This window comes from Podarcis raffonei, chromosome 2 (assembly GCF_027172205.1).
Source record: "Podarcis raffonei isolate rPodRaf1 chromosome 2, rPodRaf1.pri, whole genome shotgun sequence".
NCBI classification, from domain to species: Eukaryota; Metazoa; Chordata; class Lepidosauria; order Squamata; family Lacertidae; genus Podarcis; species Podarcis raffonei.
This window is the reverse complement of record NC_070603.1, coordinates 126,917,981-126,936,416: the sequence shown is the minus strand read 5'-3', so window position 1 is coordinate 126,936,416 and position 18,436 is coordinate 126,917,981. Positions and strand designations below refer to the sequence as shown.

At 48.0% G+C, this 18,436-nt stretch overlaps 1 protein-coding gene across 11 annotated transcripts in view; it reads right to left on the bottom strand.

Moving 5' to 3' along the window:
- Nucleotides 1-18,436, bottom strand: part of LOC128409528 (zinc finger protein 883-like) — a 451,816-nt gene that overhangs the window by 142,678 nt on the left and 290,702 nt on the right. For 2 of the 11 annotated variants that reach the window (XM_053380061.1, XM_053380063.1), the window contains exon 2: nt 11,692-11,817. The exons of 8 other annotated variants lie outside the window; for them this stretch is intronic. The gene's annotated coding sequence lies outside the window, so the exon portion shown is untranslated. Of the gene's footprint in view, nt 1-11,691; nt 11,818-12,642; nt 12,699-18,436 lie in introns of those variants that run through there. One more of the 11 variants, XM_053380062.1, reaches the window with a different exon arrangement.

The window sequence follows — 18,436 nt, the reverse complement described above, 5'->3', positions numbered from 1 at the left end:
CCTTGAACGGCAACCCTTGGGTTGATAGCCAGACCTGGCTCCCCACCCTAATGGTTTCACCTTCCCTTCTGCTCTTGTCTGCCTGCCTCTTATATTCTTCTTTGGCCCTTTCTAAGTTGAGTTGGAGTTGACGATGGATCGCTTCCATTTCTTCTACAAAATGTTCAGCGGCCGGGACACTCCATCTCTCCCCTCCTCCCCCTGGAAACGCCCTGGGGTGGCACCCATAATTAGCCAAAAAGGGGCTCATCCCGGTGGACACATTCTCCGCATTATTGTAAGCAAATTCCGCTAGCGCCAACTTTTCGACCCAATCGTTCTCTCTGTCATTGACATAACACCTCAGGTATTGTTGGAGGATACCGTTTGCCCTCTCTGCCTGCCCATTGGTCTCAGGGTGCCTGGCAGTCGAAAAGTTGACCTCTACGTGCAACAAGCTCATAAGTTTCCTCCAGAATCTGGACGTGAACTGTTTCCCTCTGTCGGAGACCACCCTCAAGGGGGCGCCATGCAGCCTAAAAATATGTTCTACAAACAATTTCGCTGTCTCTTCCGCCGTGACTGCATGTGAGCAAGCTACAAAGTGACCCATCTTAGTTAACAGGTCTACTACGACTAGTATGGCGGTTTCCCCCTGGGATTTAGGCAGATCAGTCATAAAATCTATCGATACCGCCTCCCACGGTCGTTCTGGTGTGGGTAACGGTTCTAATAACCCCGCTGGCGCCCGCCTTTCTCCTTTGGCTCTCTGGCATTGGTCACACCTTCTCACATACTCCCGTACATCCTCCCTCACCTTGGGCCACCAAAACTCCCTGGTCACCAACCACATGGTCTTGTGTTGCCCAAAATGCCCCGCTGTGGGATTGTCGTGCAGCTGTTTGAGTACTCTCCCCCTCAATTCCCCTTCGGGTATATATAGAGCCCCTTTGTAATACAATGCCCCGTTTCTTTCTTCAAAACCTCCGGGGTCTTCTCCCTCTCTCCTTAAACCTCTGAGCTTATCCTGGGCGTATTCATCATTTACCGTTCCCTCTACCAGTTCCCTTTGCCCCACCCAGGCCGCCCCACACACCCAGTGGTCCTCTGGGATAATATGTCTCTCTTCAGGCGCTCCCTCCCCCTCCAAATATTCAGGTTTTCGTGAGAGAGCGTCCGCTCTGATGTTTTCTGGACCTGGCACATAGCAAATTTCAAAATGGAATTTGGAGAACTCCTGGGCCCACCTCACTTGTCGTTGGTTGAGCACTCGTGCCGTTCTCCAATACTCCAGATTCTTGTGGTCCGTACACACTTGCACCTTATGCTGTGCGCCAATTAGTAAATGTCTCCATCTCCGGAACGCTTCGTGAATGGCGAGTAGTTCTCGATCATATACGGTGTAGTTCCTCTCGGATTTGTTCAGCTTACGCGAAAAGAAGGCACACAGTCTCCACTCCGACTTATTGCTCCCCGGCTGAAGCAGCACCGCCCCCACCGCCCGGTCTGAGGCATCAGTTTCCACTCTCATGGGTTTTTGTAAATCCACATGCAGGAGCTGTTCTTCCGAAGCGAATGCCCTTTTCAATTCCTCAAATGCTTGCTCCGCCTCCGCCGTCCAAACGAATTTCTTCTTGCTGCTGAGACAGTCCGTGATGGGAGCCGTTAAGTGGGCAAAGTTCTTGATGAATTTACGGTAAAAGTTCCCAAACCCTAAGAACCTTTGCACATCCTTTTTCGTTTTCGGTGGCTTCCATTCCAGCACCGCCTGGACCTTGCCTGGATCCATGGCTAATCCCTTGTCTGATAAGCGGTACCCCAGGAATTCCACCTCCTTGGTGTGAAACTGACACTTCTCCAATTTCACCCACAGCTGGTTTGCTTGCAGTTGGCTCAGCACTTCCCTGACATCCTTTACATGCTGCTCCTCATTTTCTGAATATATCAGCACGTCATCGAGGAAGGCCACGCAATTCTTGTAGAGCAAAGGTCCCAGGACATGGTTCATGAGTGACTGAAAACATGCGGAGCCTGATTGCAATCCGAATGGCATAACTAAATATTCAAAAGCCCCCAAAGGGGTGAACATGGTGGTTTTCCATTCATCCCCTTTCCTCATTCGTATCAGGTTGTATGCCCCTCTCAGGTCCAATTTCGTGAATATCTTTCCCTTCCTCACCCTGGTCAAAATGTCATCAATCCTGGGCATGGGGAAAGTCACTGGTTCTGACACGGCATTTAGCCTCCGGTAGTCCACTACAAGCCTGGGTTTATCCGTGTTTTTTTTGTCCACAAAAAACACTGGGCTCCCCCCCACCGCTCTGGACTCTCTGATGAAGCCCCTCTTCAGGTTTTTATCAATAAACTCCCTTAACTCCTGCATTTCCCTGTCTGACATGGTGTACAGCTTGCCCACAGGGAGCTGGGCCCCAGGGACCAGGTTAATTTGGCAGTCAAAGGCTCTATGCGGTGGTAGTTTATCTGCTTCCCTTTCGCTGAAGACCTTGCTCAGGTCAGCGTATTGTTTGGGCACCTTCCCTTTGTCCGTCACTTCTGTCCCTGCTAGAAAGGCTTTTGCCCCTTCTGGCCCCTTTCCCTCTCTGCAGTGTTCCAGGCAATGTGCTGACCCAAAGGAAACCACTCTCTGATGCCAGCCCACTAGCGGATCATGCAACGCTAGCCAGCTCATTCCCAAAATAACGGGAGCCCCTCCCAGGGTGGCCACATTGAACGCTATCCTTTCTGTGTGCCTGGCCACCCTCATAACCATTGGGACGGTCTGTAGGCTAACTTCTCCTCCCAACAGCTCCCTCCCATCGATCGTGGTCACCTGCAGGGGGTTGCTTAAAGGGAGTATCTGTATCTGGTGTTCAGCTGCAAACTCCTTGCTCATAAAATTACAGGAGCTGCCTGAGTCCAACAGCGCCTTTGTCTTTAGTGGGTATCCGTTTGCCAGCTCTAGCAACACCTCTATTACCAGGGCTGGCCTTGGAGGTTCCGGAGTGGGCACTTTTACTGCTCCTTGGCCTGGCTGCAGTGCCCTGACGGTGGCAGCCAGGCGTTGGCTTTTACTGGCTCCTGGACTCCCTCCTCCTTCCCCCCAACAGCTCCCGCCATCCCTTGCCATTCCTTTCTTTGCGGGCAGACTCTGGCAAAGTGACCTGGCTGCTGGCAGAGATAACATTTCTTGGCGCTCTTTCCCTCCTTCTTCCTCCCTTCACTGGGATTTGAAACTGCGCGCGCGCGCGCTGTTCCAACTTCCATCGGCTCTCCTGGCGGGAGATTTGGCTCCGGAATCTCTGGAATGTGGAAATCCCTCCAACGCTCTCCTTTCCCCTCCCGCTTCTCCAAGGCTCTTGCCTCCTGGCGCGCTCCAATGGTCAGCGCTGATTTGGTCAGCTGGTCCATAGACTCCGCCCTGGGCGCCCGGGAAAGTTCGTCTTTCACCGCCGAAGAAAGCCCCTCTTCAAAGAGCATTTGAATGGGTTCCGCCGATAGGTCCCACCCCAATTTATGTATCAACATTGTAAACTCAGTCCAGTACTCACGAACCGATCGGCTCCCCTGTTTACAAGCCATCAATTGTCTGCGCACCAGTCCCTGTTCAATCTCGCTGGAAAACATCAAATCCATGGCGCGAAAAAACTTCCTCGTGTCCTTCAGCATTTCACTATTCCCTGCCATCAGGGGTCTGACCCAGTCTCTCGCCCCCCCCTCGAGATGGCCAATCACAAACGCCACTCGCGATGCCTCGTCGGGAAAGTCATTAAACTGCAGCTCGAGAGCATACTGCATCTCTGTCCTAAAGGCTTGGTAGTTCCTGGGGTCCCCCCCAAACTTCTGCACCAATCCTGGCATCTTTCTTGCTAGTGTAGCGCCTTTTGCCTTTTCTGCATCCTGCGCCCTCCTTTCCTCTAGCCTCGCCGTTTGCAGTGCTAGCTGGACTTCCAACACCCAGTACCTTTCTTCCAGGCTTGGACCCTCTCCAGCTCCTCCTGCTCCCCCGGCTCTGGCTGGGTTGCTCATGATGCCTCTCTGCACAAGCTGCTTTCAGGGTCTGTCCGATTGCTGTGATGGGATGGTGAGCTGCTTGTGCGTAAAATCCTAGTCCCTCAGAGTTTGGCTAAGTCCACAAACCTCTGTCTGTGACGGAGCTCCTTAAGCATGGCTCCATCAGTCGCTCGTAGAATCGGACAGTGGGCATTTATGGAACTTCTTCCAGCATAAAAGCTCCTTAACGGAAACGCGTCTTCTGGACTCTCGGCGTGACAGTTTCCGGCGAGGAGTGGGTGTCCCTATAGGAGGTCCTGAAACCTCCCCACTGTTCTCGCTTGAAGTGTCTCTGAGCCCTCCCTCCGACTCACTTTCCCTTGGAACTCCACTTCTCCCCCTGCTGGTTCCCTCCTCAGCTGAATGGTCTCTCTCACCCTCCGTGAGCCCTTTCACCTCCTGCGCCTCAGATGGCAGTTCCCTGACAGCTACATAGCACAAAATAGACTCCCAACAATAGCAGATTGGAAAACAGAACAACTAAATCTACCAACAGCGATGATGGAGGTGCAGAAGTCTCAAAAGCAAAGATAGGAAAGTCCCCAGGTACAGATGGATTATCAGTGGCATTTCATAAGAAGTAAGAAGATATATTATCAGAACCAATGAAACAGTACTGGACCAAATTTTAAAGGAAGGAAGAATACCGAAATCATGGGAAGAAGCATTTATCACACTGATACCCAAACAAGGAGCAGATCCAACACTAATCAAAAATTATAGACCTATATCATTGTTCAATAATGATTATAAAATATTTGCCAACATCCTAGCCAACAGATTAAAAATAAGTATTGAATGAAATAATACACAGAGATCAGGCTGGCTTCTTACCAGGCAAGACACATGTACAATAAAATGAGAAACATAATTGATATTTTAGATTATTTAGAAGCACGATCAGATAAAAAAGCCATTTTGATGCTGATAGACACGGAATAGGTCTTCAACAACATCTCTTGGAGCTCCATGGAAAAAAAACTACAGAAAAAACAGGACTCGGAAAAAATATTATTAGTGGTGTTGAGGCAAAATATTGAAATCAGAGAGCCAAATGGATACTAAATAGTGAAATAAGAGAAGTAAAATAAGTAAGGGGACCAGGCAAGGCTGCCCCCTTTCGCCTCTACTTTTTATTACGGTGCTAGAATTCTTAGCAATGACAACAAGGAGTGACCAAGGCATAAAAGGTCTAACAATGGGGAAGAAGTCGCACAAGATGAAGGCCTTTGCAGACAATTTAATTCAAACTATTGAAAATCTGGAGGAAAGCATACCAGAAATAATAGGGGAAATCCTTGAATTTGGAAATGGCAGGATTTAAATTAAATAAAAATAAGACTAGTATGCTAGCAAAAAATATGTCAACACAGGAAAAAGAAGAACTAAAGAAAATGTCAGGATTGGAAACAGTAAATAAAACTAAGTATTTGGGAATCTGGCTGACAAATGAAAACACCAATCTATTTAAAGACAATTATATTAAAACATGGAAAGAAATCAATTTTGAATCATATAAAAGGAAAATTGATATATAGACTATGAGAAAAACATAAAGTGCTGTTAGAACCTAAATCCTGGTGGATTTCACCTCAGGAAGCAACAACTGGGGGAAAGAAAAATATGGAATTGAAGTGGGCCACTTTCACTGCCTTGTTGTGATGAAGGGGCTTGAATAACTCAGAGACGCTATGAGGTAAGCTGTGCAGGGCCACCCAAGACAGACAGGTCATGGTGGAGAGTTTTGACTAAACGTGATCCACCTGGAGCAGGAACCGGCAAGCCACCCTAGTATCCTTGCCAAGAAAACTCCATGGACAAAGACAACAGGCATCTAAAAGTTATGCCGCTGGAAGATGAGCTGCTCAGGTCAGAAGGCGTCCAACATGCTACTGAGGAAGAGCGGAGGGCAAGTACAAGTAGATTCAGAGCTGATGAAGCGGCTGGGCCAAAGCCGAAAGGACGCTCAGTTGCGGATATGCCTGGAAGTGAAAGGAAAGTCCAATGCTGTAAAGAAAAATATTGCATGGGAACCTGGAATGTGAGAACCATGAAGCTGGGTAAGTTGGATGTGGTCAAAAATGAGATGGCAAGAATAAATATTGACATCCTGGGCATCAGTGAACTAAAATGGACGGGAATGGGCGAATTCAGTTCGGATGACCATCATATCTACTACTGTGGGCAAGAAACCCGTAAAAGAAATGGAGTGGCCCTCATAGTCAACAAAAGAGTTGCGAAAGCTGTACTGGGATGCAATCTCAAAAAGGATAGAATGATCTCGATACGAATCCAAGGCAGACCTTTTAACGTCACAGTAATCCAAGTTTATGCACCAACTACTGGTGCTGAAGAAACTGAAATAGACCAATTCTATGAAGACTTACACCACCTTATAGAAGTGACACCAAAGAAGGATGTTCTTCTCATTATAGGGGATTGGAATGCTAAAGTAGGGAATCAAGAGATAAAAGGAACAACTGGCAAGTTTGGCCTTGGAGATCAAAATGAAGCAGGGCAAAGGCTAATAAGAGTTCTGCCAAGAGAACAAGCTGGTCATCACAAACACTCTTTTCAAGCAACACAAGAGACGACTCTACACATGGACATCACCAGATGGGCAGCATCAAAATCAATTTGATTATATTCTCTGCAGCCAAAGATGGAGAAGCTCTATACAGTCAGCAAAAACAAGACCTGGAGCTGACTGTGGCTCAGATCATCAGCTTCTTATAGCAAAATTCAAGCTTAAACTGAAGAAAGTAGGAAAAACCACTGGGCCGGTAAGATACAATCTAAGTCAAATCCCTTATGAATACACAGTGGAAGTGAGGAACAGGTTTAAGGATTTAGATTTGCTGGACAGAGTGCCTGAAGAACTATGGATGGAGGCTCGCAGGAGTGCCTGGCGTGCTCTGGTCCATGGGGTCACGAAGAGTCGGACACGACTAAACGACTAAACAACAACAATAAATAATAAATTATTATTCTTATTATTCTTATTATTTAGAAAGCAGTGCTAATAACAAGGCCAGGGGAAGTGATGATATTCCAGCTGAACTATTTAAAACTTTAAAAGAGGATGCTGTTAAGGTGCTACACTCAATATGCCAGCAAGTGTGGAAAACTCAGCAGTGGCCAGAGGATTGGAGAAGATCAGTTTAAATCCCAATCCCAAAGAAGGGCAGTGCCAAAGAATGCTCCAACTACCGCACAATTGCACTCATTTCACACGCTAGCAAGGTTATGCTTAAAATTATACAAGGCAGGCTTGAGCAGTATGTGGACCGAGAACTCCCAGAAGTGCAAGCTGGATTTAGAAGAGGCAGAGGAACCAGAGACCAAATTGCAAACATGCGCTGGATTATGGAGAAAGCTAGAGAGTTCCAGAAAGACATCTACTTCTGCTTCATTGACTATGCAAAAGCCTTTGACTGTGTCGACCACAGCAAACTATGGCAAGTTCTTAAAGAAATGGGAGTGCCTGATCACCTCATCTGTCTCCTGAGAAATCTCTATGTGGGACAAGAAGCTACAGTTAGAACTGGATATGGAACAACTGATTGGTTCAAAATTGGGAAAAGAGTACGACAAGGCTGTATATTGTCTCCCTGCTTATTTAACATATGCAGAATTCATCATGCGAAAGGCTGGGCTGGATGAATCCCAAGCCGGAATTAAGATCGCCGGAAGAAATATCAACAACCTCAGATATGCAGATGACACAACCTTGATGGCAGAAAGTGAGGAGGAATTAAAGAACCTTTTAATGAGGGTGAAAGAGAAGAGCACAAAATATGGTTTGAAGCTCAACATCAAAAAAACGAAGATCATGGCCACTGGTCCCATCACCTCCTGGCAAATAGAAGGGGAAGAAATGGAGGCAGTGAGACAATTTACTTTCTTGGGCTCCATGATAACTGCAGATGGTGACAGCAGTCACGAAATTAAAAGACGCCTGCTTCTTGGGAGAAAAGCAATGACAAACCTAGACAGCATCTTAAAAAGCAGAGACATCACCTTGCCAACAAAGGTCCGTATAATTAAAGCTATGATTTTCCCAGTAGTGATGTATGGAAGTGAGAGTTGGACCATAAAGAAGGCTGATCACCAAAGAATTGATGCTTTTGAATTCTGGTGCTGGAGGAGACTTTTGAGAGCCCCATGGACTGCAAGAAGATCAAACGTATCCATTCTGAAGGAAATCAGCCCTGAGTGCTCACTGGAAGGACAGATTGTGAAGCTGAGGCTCCAAGACTTTGGCCACCTCATGAGAAGAGAAGACTCCCTAGAAAAGACCCTGATGTTGGGAAAGATGGAGGGCACAAGGAGAAGGGGACGACAGAGGACGAGATGGTGGGACAGTGTTCTTGAAGCTACCAGCATGACTCTGACCAAACTGCGGGAGGAAATAAAACACCACCTAACAGGGTGGATCCAGTATCACCAAATAAATGAGGTCTTCATAGCTGACAAGAAAAAGGGTTTTGCAATTTCAGTATTGGATAAAGAATTATTACAAAACAAAAGTAATTTTTGAAATGAATGGAACCTTATTGGAGTGGATATGGATGAGCAGGTAAAGGTGGTAATGATCAAATTGGCTATGGATTTAGGGAAACCTATTCAATTAACGTCATGAGAAAAATTATGGAAGGAGAGTTGGAATTTTACGGCTTGTGAGGAAATAACAGAAAATTTGATAAAGATGTTTTATAGATGGTATTTAACACCAGCCAAGATATGTAAAATGTATAAAAGAAAATCAAAATTATGTTGGAGGTGTAACCAAGTAGAGGGGACACTTCTGCATATGTGGTGGCTATGTGATAAAATCAAGGGCTTCTGGGATACGGTGTATGAAGAACTAAAGAAAAGATTTGAACAAAATTTTGCCCCCCAAAAAACAGAAGCCTTTTTATTGGGAATATTGGATGTAGATATACCAAAAGAAAATAAGGAAATATTTATTTATGCCACAGTGGCAGCGAGAACATTAATTGCCAAAAACTGGGGAAAAGGAAATTATTCTGACAAAAAAAAGCTCTCTTTCGAGGAGCGTCTGTGACACTTGGGGAGAGACCATAAATTTTGTAACTACTCCGGGTCAACGCTATCTTTTCCCTTAATTCTTCATGAAGTTTCCTAATACCAGTTATACCATATGCCTTATACCATTTTATAAATTCTATGATTATACCTGCTGTGTTTTATTTAATGGAAATTGAGACTGGTTTCCTAGGTGAAGCTTTTTCCACATTCTAAACAGTCCCCTGGAGGAAATATTTCATGGAAAATTAGATTCACCAACTGAATGAAGCTCTTTCTACATTCCAAGCACTGATCTGGTTTCTGACCTGCATGAAGCTTTTTCCAAACACTCCCCTGGATGAAGTATCTCATGGGAACTGTGGGTGGAGCTGCGAAGGAAGCTTTTTCCACATTTCAAGCACTAATTTCTTCCCCCCGTTAGTTCTTTCGTGTGAAGTGAGGCTCTCCTTCTGAACAAAGAGCTTTCCTTGATGGGAAGTGGACTGGGAGCTCTGCTTAAAGTTCTCTCCACACTCTGAATACAGTGGTGCCCCGCAAGATGAAATTAATTCGTTCTGCGAGTTTCTTCGTCTTGCGGATTTTTTGTCTTGCGAAGCACGGCTATTAATGGCTTAGCGGTTATTAACGGCTTAGCGGCTATTAACGGCTTAGTGGCTTTAAGAAAAAGGAAACAAATTCGCAAGCACTCGCAAGACGTTTTCGTCTTGCGAAGCAAGGCCATAGGGAAATTCGTCTTGCGGAACGACTCAAAAAACGGAAAACTCTTTCGTCTTGTGCGTTTTTCGTTTTGCGAGGCATTCGTCTTGCGGGCTACCACTATATTCATATGGTTTCTCCATTGTGAGGATTTTCTTATTGTCTCCATTTTTCTTCCTCTCCAATTCACCACCTACAACCTACAAACCACGGCAGTATTATTAATTAATTAATTAATTAATTAATTATTATAATAGCCTCAGGAATAGATAGTCTGAAATTATTAAACAATGCAAAATGAATACTTGTGAATGAGGAAAAAGGGAAGGGAGTTACTGCCTTTTTTGGCTGATATTATCTAACTTAGGGGGGCCACTAGGGGGCGCATCGGAAGATGGCCGACATTAACATCTCTCCAACCCACACGAGGTAATTTGGAGGCTATGATGGGAGTAAATTAGCCTCCCTAACCCACTCAGGATGGTGAGTGGGACTGCCTTGCCTGCTGTGCCCGATACCAGCCCCGAATTTTCAGGGGATGGGGGCACTAGGCACAAAGCCCTCCTGTGGGATCTCGGCGCTCCTGGACGCTGTCTCTGATTCGCGCCACTAGCTGCAAGAACTTCAAAAGAAACAATTTGGAAGAAGGAAAATGCACATATTTCAAGAAAAGACTGCAACAGAAGAGATCTCTGGAAAACAAGACAAGGTTAAACTGTGAGAAGATACGTCAAGATACGGTACAGCAAATGACTGATGGGGGAGGGGGGGGAAACCTTTCCTTTCGTTCCTTTTGTGATTAAATAAGAACCCCCCTCCCCCTCACGAGTCAGAAATGTCGCTTTAAGGACTTAAGCTGTGGATTTAAGGCTGTGTGGAGATAAACTTTCGAACCAAAGCATGTTTTAAGAAGAGCGTGGAATGTATAAGAGCTTTGCAGTGACGCAGTTAAAAATGCCGTCGCCATCTTGGGAAGTGCTGTCGGAAGACTGAGTCCGGGAGGAGAAACAGAGAAAGGGAGTTGTTTTTATATTGTGGGAGAAACTCCCCGATGAGGACTCAAGAGAGACAGCTTTATAATTAATGATGGAAAGAGCGACGTTATCTATGAAGGCGTTGATATATGGAAACCATCTCGAACTGAGGACTGGAAGGACGGAAAAATGCACACAGGAGTATTATTGGTGTTTATTAGCTTAAGGAGACTATCAGAAGAGATCTTAAAGGATAAAGAGAAAATATATGAATAAGATGTGATGTGGAAACAGCAAGATAAGACTGGATGGATTTATGAACATCTGTTTGGACTGATTTGGACATAAATGCAGTAGCAAAAAGAGGATCAGAACCCCCCCTTCGGATCTTGAAATATGGGAACCCCTAACAAAAATTTAAAATTCGGCTCTGTAATTTGGAATTTATATGATGTGGTTTGATTTGATGTGATTGGCCGGTTAATAAAAATTTATTTTTTAAAAAAAGATATTATCTAACTAATTTATGGGAACCAGAGATTCAAAAAGCCTGGCTCTTTCCAGGGATGGATTTAATTTGGCTCAGTCGTGGAATCCGCTCCATCTCCAAGCTCAGTCATTTCTTAGCTCAACCAAAAACAGAGAGATGCAGAAAGGAAAACATAAAATTAGACAGGATGTACCTCCATTTCCTCAATATCTCTGAAGCCTACATTGAAGAAGGCCTGGGGAGCTCAGAGCAGCCTCATCCTGGTTTGAAAAGGCAGGACTGGTGGAAGAATATTCCCAGACAGAACAGGAGATACAGGAGAGTTGTGGGTGTGTTAACATCTCAGATGCTGTAGGTGGCGCTATTGGGCTCCCTCAAAATAGAGGTTTGTCCTTCAGAGATCTGTATGGAATTTCAAAACTGATCTCATGATCCAGCAGGGAGCCTTACCAGAGAGGCCACGATCCCAGGATTCTCCTCCTTGACTTCCTTCTGCAGAGCTCTCTGGTCAGGATCCAGCAAAGCCCAGTCCTCCTCTGTGAAAGGAACAGCTATGTCTTCAAAGCACACTGGAACCTAAGAAAAAAAGGAAGAAGAAAGACGATATTTTTCTACACATTGCTCTGTTCTTTTCTGTAACAATTTTGTTGTGTATTTAAATTATGGGTATTAATCTTTTTGTAAGTGGGGCTATTCCATAAAATAATAATTTTATTATCTATATGGCACTCATTTTCAAGTAAATTTTGCAAGCATTCCCATTTTCCAGATGGAAGGACCTCCTCTCCCTTCATCTGGTGGGGTGGACCCTTCCCCTGCCCTCAAGCCAACTTCAAGGGGCACCAGGAGGGGGAGGGGAGGGAATGTTGGTTGGTTGGCATCCATCTGTCTTAGGAGACAATGGAAGAGTGTCTTTGGGAGTGAGATCCAATTGTTGGAAGGTAAGAGCGCCAGCTGTGGTTGTGGAGACCGACAGGGGAGAGACATGTGTTGTTGCATCTGGGACACAGGAAGTGGTCCGGTTGTGCTGCTGCAGATGCAGATGGGATTTTCTCCTCCCTGTGCTCCCCCCATGTGCAAATGTTCCCCTCTGGCTGCAGCCTCTGTTCACAAATGTGACTTATCCCTCCCTCTGAAGGGGGTTTATTTTCTTGACCCAAAGCCCCCTCCCTAAAGAGGAAGGCAGCATCTGGATCCCAAGGAAGAACAGAGCTGCATATTTCCTGCAAACTGGCCCCTCCCTGGCTTGGCAAAGAGGACGAGGGAGGACCCCCTGCTCCCTGACTTGGGGGTCTCCTCGCACCAGGCATGATCTGAGCAGGGACCCCCACGCCCCCTCCCTGCCCCCTGGGACCCCCTTCTCCCCATTGCACCCTCAGGGGGAAGAGAGAGGAGACTCACCCGAGTCCAGGAGGGGCTTTTGCAAAGGAGAAGGAGGCAGTCAGGGATGGGGGAGGGGATATTTAGCCATGGAGGACCTTGCCCCTCCCCCTTCACTTCCCGCCCTCTCTAGGAATCCCGCTCTGCTCCTTTTAACCCTTGCCAAGCCGAGTCCTCGCCTCCCCCTCCCTGCCTGCAGTTTTTCTGCTTCTGCGCCTGCGCCCTAGGGGCTGCCCCCCTTCCCTCCCTCTGCCCCAAGGAGCCCACATCCCACCAGACTAACTGCAAGGGAGACGGGGGGGGGTCCATGGGGGGTTAGCTTGGCTCTCCCCCGGCATAGAGGCTCCTGGATCCCGAGGAAAGGCTGGGAGGGAGAAGAGGCGAAGGCTGCCTAGTGGCGGGAGGTGCCTTGGGCTCAGCAATGGCTCCCTCCAGACCCCCCCCCAGGAACACCCTCCAGCTCAGGGGGGGGAGGGGGGCTTCCCAGCCGGGAGACCCCTCCCCCTCCCGAAAATACGGGTTTTTCTGCTTCTGCAGCCGCTTCTCATCCCAGGAAGAGAGACGGAGGAGGAAGAGTCCCAGGCGAGGAAGGAAACGCACACGCGACCGGGGGGGGGGGCAGGAGGGGGGCGCATGAAAAAGAAAGGGGAAGACCAGGATGGTGGAGAGAGGGTACCAGACTCCAGTTCAAAGGAAGAGGGACCCCTGCCATCCTTTCCCCGAGTTTCCTGCCAGAAAACCAGTTCCTACTGGGCTCCCAGAACCACATGGAGGCAGGAGACCCATTTCCCACCCCAGAGCAGGGCTGGACCAATCAGAAGCCTCTCCATTGGACAGCTGGCCAATCACCTTTCAGATTCCCCTGGGCCTCCTCCTCTCCTTCGCCCGGTTTCCTGAGGGAGTTTCACACCTGAGTTTCCCTCTTGGCTGCTCCCCCTCCCAGCTTCTCCTTCACTTCTCCTTCCTTCTCTTCCTGCTTCTCTTCCCCCTCATTATTTGGGGGCAGCTGGATTCCCGCCCCCCCCCATGGCCAGGCAGGCCCAGGAGGAGCGCATGGAGGCGGCAGGGCCAGGAGAAGGGGTTTCCCGCCCTTTTCCGAAATAGGAGGGAACGCCATTTTGTTTTTCCCGGAGGCCCCAGCCGCTCCCAGAGACGCCATGGCTCCCCTGTGGGCCTCAGGGGTCCCACGCTCTCGGTGTCTCTCCTCCCGGCTGAAGGAGGGCGGCACCTTTGGTCCTCAGCCGCCAGGAGGGAAAGGCCCAAGGAGGAGAAGAATAACAGTAGTAGTAGTAATAATAATAAGGGCTTTATCCCCTCAAAGGTGGAGGGTTCCCTCAGGGGAGTTTGACCCCCAGACCAGCATCCTTGGTCACCCCAAGAGTCAGCGCTAGGAGAAGGGCTCTACCTGCAGGAATAGGGGAAAGACCAGGCTGGAGAATCCCCTGCTGGCCCTTTGGGGTCCCAGGAGCCCTTTCTGGATGGCCCTCGCTTGCTCTGCAGATGGGCCAAGAAATCTGTTCCTCCCCCTCAGGCGGTAGTTGAACAGAAGTTGCCCCCACTCCAGATCCCTGCGGAACTGGCTGAACGGGGGTCCTCCCAGTCCAGCCCAGACAAGAAAGAGAGGGAGCTCTCAGAAGAGGAAGCCATTGCGTAGAAGAACCGGACTTGGCTGTTCTCTGCTGAGGGTCTCCTGCCTTTCTTCCAAGGCTTCCTGGGGGTGTCGTGGCCAGAGGAAGACACAGCCCCCCCCAAATCCTCTGCAGGGCCCTGGGGAGCAAGCAGAGCCTGCCTCAGTTTCCTTCCCCAAGGCCTTGGAGGAAACTTGGGGTGCGGAAGGAGGGACCCCAAATGGAGCTCCGGTTCCTGGCAAGTGGGGAAAGGAACATGAAATGGCACTTTCCAGATGAGTCTCAATACAATACGATAATTTTTATTGTCATTGTCCCATACAGAACAACGAAATTGAAAAAATGTACATCAGACATTCAAAAACCAACAAGCTTGCTATCCCAGCTATCCCAACCTGGTTAGCCCCCTAAAAACTCTGATAAAAGGTAAAGGTAAAGGTACCCCTGCCCGTAGGGGCCAGTCTTGCCAGACTCTAGGGTTGTGCGCTCATCTCACTCTATAGGCCAGGAGCCAGCGCTGTCCGCAGACATTTCCGGATCACGTGGCCAGCGTGACAAGCTGCATCTGGCGAGCCAGCGCAGCACACGGAACACCGTTTACCTTCCCGCTGGTAAGCGGTCCCTATTTATCTACTTGCACTTTGAAGTGCTTTCGAATTGCTAGGTTGGCAGGTGCTGGGACCGAACGACGGGAGCGCACCCTGCCGCAGGGATTCGAACCGCCGACCATGCGATTGGCAAGTCCTAGGCACTGAGGTTTAACCCACAGTGCCACCCGTGTCCCTGATACCCCATAGTTAAATACAACATACTCCCATAGAGACTACCTTACACTGCATTTAAAGCCAATATTGCATCTGGATAGAAACTGCTTCTCGGGTGGCTAGTCCTAGTCTTTATAACCCTGTATCTTCCTCCAGAAGGCAGAAGCTGAAAGAGATCATTTCCGGGGTGCGCACTATCCTGCACTATCTCTGCAGCTTTCTTATCTAGCACCTTCTGGAAATGCCTGCAGGGCCATTAGTATGCATGAAAACATCAATGCTAAATTGAGCAGATACCCGGAGGCAGCGCGGATTATTGCAGGGGACTTCACTCACACAGATGTGAGGGCAGCACTCCCAAAATCCCATCAGCACATTGAGTGTGCAATAAGGGGAGAAAGTACTCTTGACAAGGTGTATACGAACATTGGACAGGAATATGAGGCGCCCCTCGGTGGTTCAGATCATGTGTCCCTGCTTCTGACACCAGTGTACACACCCCTCAGGAAACACGGCCAGCTACAAACACGGATGGTTACGGTGTGGCCTGAGGGAGCATCTCAGCAGTTGCAGGACTGTTTCCAGGAGACCGATTGGAATATGTTCGACCATCAGGATCTATAAACTTATACATCAACAGTCCTGGGTTCAACATCTGACTGGTTATAAATCGAGAAATACATCAGTGGTAGAGAGTGCGGCTTCCTTGGTGGGAAAGTTGAAGACCTTCTTTGCCCGATTTGAGGTGACACCAACAGTGGCTCCAACTGGGATGTCAGAGCTACTGGCCTCACTACCTACAGGATATGCTGCCAGGGTGGAAGAGGGAGAAGTGAGGCGAATATGAAAGGAGGTAAACACGAGGAAGGCTATGGGCCCGGATGGGGTGGCTGGCAGGGTGCTAAGAGATTGTTTGGACCAACTGGCAGGAATCTTTATGAAGATTTTTAACCAGTCTCTGGCCCAAGCCGCCATTCCACCCTGTCTAAAATCCCTTACCGTTATACCCCTGATCCAAGGTTGTGATCCAAGGTTGTGTTGAGCAGACGAGGGAAGAGCAGGAGGAAAGAGAAAGAGCCCCAGGGAAAGAGGAGGTTGGGCTGAGCTGGTGTGGGAATGAGCGGCAGAGAATGCAAAGCAACTCCGGAAACGGTGAACAAGGCAAGCTATGATCTCGTTTAAGGAAAGGGAATTAAGATGCCTGCTTCCCCATCCCCAGTGGATTAAAATGTCCAAAGATTAGGAAAAGAAGAAAGAAGAGGAAGCAGGATTGGATGAACATTATAAGAGACCATAATTTTCCATTGTGACTTGGCTGAGATTTGTTGGAACAGTTTTTCAAAGGCTTTAAAGAAACTGGACCTAGAAACTGGAGAAATACTAATTTGGATTATTAGACGATCCTTATAAGAGTCATATTGCATTGTCTGAGTTGGTTAAGATTTGGTTAAGAGGGAAATGTACGGAAAGTGTCATCTTGGTGAAGAGGAGGAAAAAGGCTGGATACTAAATGCAGCTGGGTTTATTCTGGAGTGCAAATTATGAATAATTGTTGCAACAGATGATTTTCAGATGGAGATCGGAGTTTCCTTTTTGGTAGTGGCCTTCTCGGTAGTGGCACCTGCCCTGTGGAACCCCCTCCCAGCAGATGTCAAAGAAAAAAACAACTACCAGACTTTTTGAAGACATCTGAAGGCAGCCCTTGTGGAGTGTGGTGGTTATAGGGTTAACCTCCTGAATTTCCTACATCTGGGGAGGAGCTTCCTACGTACACAGAAGCTGCAGGTTCTTTGTGTGAAACAGTTTCACTTTTGTCTGGGAGAGAGAGACACAGCATGTGACCGAGCGCTGGTGGAGTTGTTTGTTATTTTACCTACTGATGTAAATAAAGGCTGTTTAGATAGAAGAAACAGCATGCGGACTTTTCCTTTATCTCACACGGAAAGCACTCGCTGCTCACTCTGCTGCTGCCTGGAAGAATTTATGTGCAGAGGAAACGCGCCGGACTCAGGCAGTAATCCAAGCGGTTCTGGCTGTACGTTTTTGTGCTGAGTGTGAGAAGCAAAGTCCAGCTCTGAGATCCTGCCTGAAGCTGAGGCAGTCGTGGTTTCGCTGGCGAAAGCGGAGCTTGCTGCAGGAAGCATCTTTCAAGCACTGGCCGGCAGAAAGCGTCAGTAAGCTTAAAGCCCCAGGAAGGTGGCACAGCAGCAATCTCATGAATCTTTCAATGTGCCTTTTGAAAGGCTAAATGGCCACAATTGGGACGACTGGTCTCACCAGATTCGTTACTGGTTAATGGGCAAGCAGCTCTGGGAGTGCCCCCAAGCCGATCCAGTACTGGCAGCTGCAGGGGCCAATACGGCCGAAGTGGAAAGGGCTGCTGGCGCAGCAAAATATGATCAGAAAGCCATGTCCCATATTGTAATGGCCATGGAGGTTTCGCAGTTGCCTCACATTGACGGTTTATTGACTTGTCACGGAATTTGGCAAGCTTGAACGAGGGTCTTCTTCGGAACTGCAAGACTGTGCAAAGTGGAAGATTTGTGTCACTGGCAGATGGAAGCAGGCGCCCACTGACTCAGTCTGGGACTCTGTACTGTTTATTCCTGGACCATGAGGTTCAGGCTTTTGTGGTTCCAGAAATTCCAGGGATGGGAAACACCTGTTCAGTGTTGAATGCAAGAATAAGCTGTTTGTGGTTGAGATGCCTATTGCAGATGATGACCCCCCTGAGGTAACACAGGCGAGTGCGCAAACGTCCCGCTCATTTATGGCATCGAAGACTGGCGCATTCTTGTTGGAATTATGTCAAAAAAGCCCCAGAGTGTACAGAGGGGTGTAAATTAAAGGGATGTGATAAGTTTTTAGATTGCAGAGCCTGTAAGCAATCCAGGGTAAAAACATGCTCATATCCCAGGTCTAGCAGAGAGACAAGCAAGCCCTTTGAGCTACTCCATGCAGATTTGTGTGGCTCAATGCCAGTAGCGAGTCTGGGTGGGTCCAAGTACATTTTGCTTCTTTTGGATGATTTTTCGAGGACCTCCTCGGTTCTTTCGATTAAACACAAAGGGGAAGCTGCTGCACTGATTAAAGATTGGATCACATTGGCAGAGTTGAAATATTCTACAAAATTGATTAGCTTTCAGAGTGATAGAGGGGCGGAGTTTACTGGGTCTGCCCTGCAGAATTTCTTCCTCCAGAAGGGAATCAGTCACAGGTTGACAGCACCACCCAGTCCTCAACAGAATGGTGTCGCTGAACGTAAGAACAGAACACTGCAAGAGGCTGTGGCTGCCATGCTTTTTGACGCAGGACTCCCACAGCGCTTTTGGGCTGCGTGTTGGAAGGCTGCTGCGTTCACGCAGAATTGCGTGTTTAATTCAGCTGAAGGGGACACGCCCTATTTTCTGCTGCACGGTAAGA